At 36.3% G+C, this 4,798-nt stretch overlaps 1 protein-coding gene across 1 annotated transcript in view; it reads right to left on the reverse strand.

The window, feature by feature from the left end:
• The window catches only part of LOC106880290 (uncharacterized), a 24,763-nt gene that overhangs the window by 19,166 nt on the left and 799 nt on the right, over positions 1-4,798 (reverse strand). The window lies entirely within an intron of this gene.

Consider the following 4,798-nt stretch of genomic DNA (forward strand, 5'->3'; position numbering starts at 1 on the left):
AATGTATATACATCAAGGTATATTTGTAGAAAATTTCACGAAAAAATATTCATTTTCCTGGAAGTTAAGTGGACTCTGATGGAATTTCCGAAAATTGTCTCCCTCGCCCCTCCCAAAACACTTTCACCGAAAATTTGGAATATACATAATAAATAATATATGCATAGAAAATTTCATTATAAAAATAGTCATTTTTCTGAAAGTTATGACCTTCCAAAGTCGGCAGGTACAACTCTGTAGTTATACCTATATATATAATAATATAATATATAATAATATAATATATAAATATATGCATATATACATACATATATGTGCATACCTACATATATATGTATATACACATGCATATATGGGTACAGGACATCAAAAAAACGTTAAACACAATGAGAAACGAAAACATAGAAAACGAACTATTTTCGAACAACAAAAAAACAAACAAACAGAGAAACGAGACATGCAACATAAAGAATATACCCCTTCTTCAGTTGTCCCTGTCTCATCCACTCCGCGTTTCAAAAGGTAAGGACAATACGCGACTTCGTTGAAACAGTCCTTCCCGCAAAGCAAATTAAATAAAATTTGGAATTTTTGGCGGAGGGTGAAAGTGTTAACAAGAACAGGACGGTGAGAACAAGACGGTGAAGGCTGTTGAGCCAAGACGATAGAAAAATTATTATGAACGTTAGAGGAACGAGCCATGAGAGGATACAGGCAAAGGCACGTCTTTTCTTTAGGAATGAAGTGGACAGAAAGATAGATCCCGTGATGAAAGGGGATCTATCTTTCAGTCCATTTCCTTTCTATTAAGAGAGAGAGAAAAGGAGAGACTATTAAAAGAGAGAGAGAAAAGGAGAGACTATTAAAAGAGAGAGAGAAAAGGAGAGACTATTAAAAGAGAGAGAGAAAAGGAGAGACTATTAAAGAGAGAAAAGGAGAGACTATTAAAAGAGAGAGAGAAAAGGAGAGACTATTAAAAGAGAGAGAGAAAAGGAGAGACTATTAAGAGAGACAAAATGAGAGACTATTAAGAGAGAAAAAATGAGGAGAGACTATTAAGAGACAAAACGAGACTATTAACGAGAGAGAGACAAAATGAGAGACTATTAAAAGAGAGAGACAAAATGAGAGACTATTAAGAGACAAAATGAAAGACTATTAAGAGACAAAATGAAAGACTATTAAGAGAGAAAAAATTAGGAGAGACTATTAAGAGACAAAACGAGACTATTAAAAGAGAGAGACAAAATGAGAGACTATTAAAAGAGAGAGACAAAATGAGAGACTATTAAAAGAGAGAGACAAAATGAGAGACTATTAAGAGACAAAATGAGAGACTATTAAAAGAGAGAGACAAAATGAGAGACGATTAAGAGAGAGAGAGACAAAATGAGAGACGGTTAAAGGAGAGAGACAAAGCGAGAATCGATTAAAAGAAAGACAAAACGAGAGACGGTTAAAAGAGAGACAAAACGAGAAACGGTTAAAAGAAAGACAAAACGAGAGACGGTTAAAAGAAAGACAAAACGAGAGACGGTTAAAAGAGAGACAAAACGAGAAACGGTTAAAAGAAAGACAAAACGAGAGACGGTTAAAAGAGAGACAAAACGAGAAACGGTTAAAAGAAAGACAAAACGAGAGACGGTTAAAGGAGAGAAAGCGAGATACAACAAGAGACAAAAAGAAAGAGGGTAGTGCATATGAAATGGAGTGACCAGGTATATTAGTCAACACGACAGTTTAGTCTGTCTAAAAGCTATGTCATTCATTTAAGTTATAAACAATTTAGGTCAAATATTTCTAGCATTCCACCTTCCTTCTTTCTCCAGGTTTGCCCGTTCAAAACATATCGTCAAACATTTAGAGTTTAATTTTCATTTCATGATTAATTACGATAAATTAACAAGAAATATAAACAGTACAGGTAGTGGTGGGGGTGATTAAACAATAGTTTGGTATCGATTATAAAGTTAATGTGTGAATACTAAGACAGTTTTATATAAAAATAAAACACTTCGTCGTTATCTCTTATTGTAATACTTTTGTGACAGTCTCGTTTGTGGCAAACTGTTTCATTAATCATGTTTGTTGAGTCAGTTCTTCTTGTGATTACTGTTGATGCTGTGGCTTTTATTTTAGCCCTTGATCAGGCCTAAGGGAGCAGGGAGCCTTCTTTCTCTCTCTCTCTCTCTAAGCATGTATGTGTGTGCCCTGACGTGTGTGTAATGAAGGAAAAAATGTATAGTAAATAATAAACAAACGGTATAAACGTATACTGAGTGTACAATCGGACGGGAGACGCATAGAAGGTCCCTAATTCTACATGCTAGACGGAAACTGAAAGAAGCCCGTCGTATATATATGTGTGTGTGTTTGTCCCCCCACCATCGCTTGACAACCGATGCTGGTATGTTTACGTCCCCGTAACGTAGCGGTTCGGCAAAAAGAGACCGATAGAATAAGTACTAGGCTTACAAAGAATAAGTCCTGGGGTCGATTTTCTCGACTAAAGGCGGTGCTCCAGCATGGCCGCAGTCATATATATATATACACACACACACAAGAGTTACAGAATAAAGTATGAAAATTTGGGCTACATATGTTTCATAGTGAGTGGAACCTCAGAAGTGGTAAATATCCAAGTGAGGTGTATACTGTCGGCTACTCTTCAAGCCAAGGATATCTTGATTAGATTAAAGGCTACACTGTCACAAGGAGGTACATGTTGACGGAAAGAGGATTCAATCAGAATGTGTGGAGGGAATCAGAATGTATGTGAGGGGTATACAAATATGGGGAGAAATAAATGAAAGAATAAAGGAAAAAAAGGAGAGAAAGAAAAAAAATTGAATGAAATGAAATAAAATATAGGGGAGTGAGAGAAAAGAAGAACTGGACAGGACAGTATTAGAAAATATAGTAGTCTCAGCTTAATCAGAGAATTCAATAGTGGGATTGGCATTTGAAGAGAAGAGAAATTGGAGGGACAAGGGTGGGGAAATACTTTTTGGTCAGGGAAACAAAAAAAAAGTGCGTGTAAATAAAGTAAGGTAGGATGGTGAATTTAAGTATGGCTAGTGGTTGCTTATAGTTGGCAGTGGGGGGCTTTTATGGCCCGAAAAGCAAAATTGATACAAAGAAAAAAACATGAAGTGGTGAAGGTGTATGTAGACATATGTATTTGTACATTTATAGGTGGAGGAAACAGAAAAACAAGGAGAGAAGAATATTTTAGGTAGTAAGTAAAAATACGTACAGAAAATTGTAATTGACAGTTAAGGAACAAAAAGGGGAGAAAAAATATTGGTTTGATACACAATGGCAGTGAGGTTGGATGATTGCGGAAAAGAATATATGAGAATTATGGGGAGACAAGAGCAGGGTGGGGTTGTAATTATTTGTATTTTGAGAATAGATTTAGTATCTGATGTTTGCACATGAATATTATACTGCTGCGTTCATTGAGACAGTCCGTGGATTGCAAAATAGCCATGACCTCAGCTATGCAGAGATCACAATATTATACCTGTTGTATGGTTTGGCATGGGTCATTATGGACCATTTGAGAGTGTAAAGGTTGAGTTAAGTATTAGTTTACTGATAAGCTGAAATAACAATGTACTGTTAGATTTTGTTTGGGATTTGAAGCCAGAGTAGTGATTGCTAACTCTAGCTTTGAAAATGGTGCTACATGAGCCAATGTAAATGTAGTTGCAGTTGTTTGTAGATAATGTACACTTATAAAAGAATGTTTTTAGTGAGACAGGGGTTATCCAAAGGACATCTGAAGCTGAATAGGTTTGTAGGGGGTGTTCCAGATGAGTTTGTGAGGGAATTGTTATTTAGTGAGAAGTTGATGCTAAGGTTATCATTTGTTAAGGAGTTGAGGGTGGTGTTTTGGGGTTGTATGGTATGGTAATTATTGTGTCCAGTGGTATCCTGTGGTATTCTCTAATTTGGCAGGAGGTATATTTGGCCATTGTGTTAAATTCAAGGGTTGGGTGTTGGCAATGGCACTATAGTCATAGTTATGAGGTTTTGCTATGGGGGTCAGTTGGTGTATTGGGTTTATATGTATGGATTTGGGGGTTAAGTTGAATTACTTTACTAGGGTGGAGGTTAACCGTTAGTGGACTTCAGAGTTTCTTGTTGTTGTCAGATGACTCCGGCAGTGGTGGTGGTGGAGTCACGTCCTCACGTTGTTGTTTTTTGTTATTGTTTTTGTCTTTCCTTTTTTTGAACCTATTTATATATATGTGTGTGTGTGTGTGTGTGTGTGTGTGTGTGTGTGTGTGTATACATATATATATGTATATATATACATCTATATATATATGTATATCCCGTTAAATTTTGGCCAAATTTCCTCACCATTTGGGTGTCTCTCATACCTCAAGTAAATACCATTTAGCCAGATCGGAGATAATTCAGCATACTAAACTAAACCTTACGCAAAACCTAATAGGTAACACGCACACATATATATAGATATGTGTGTGTAAGGAAGAGAGAGAGAGAGAGAGAAAGGGAGAGATTGTTTTTAATACGCAAAAAGTTAAAACCCTAATCCTAAACAGCGGGTGTACATATTCTTTACCTTCGCCTATACACACACACACACACATATATGATACACATTTGACAATGGTGACAGAACGGTATACAAATGCGCAAATATAAACACACACAAACATATACACATACCCACACGAGTATACGTAGACACACACACACACACACATACCCACACGAGTATACGTAGACACACACACACACACACATACCCACACGAGTATAC

Source organism: Octopus bimaculoides, chromosome 21 (genome assembly GCF_001194135.2).
Source record: "Octopus bimaculoides isolate UCB-OBI-ISO-001 chromosome 21, ASM119413v2, whole genome shotgun sequence".
NCBI lineage: Eukaryota > Metazoa > Mollusca > Cephalopoda > Octopoda > Octopodidae > Octopus > Octopus bimaculoides.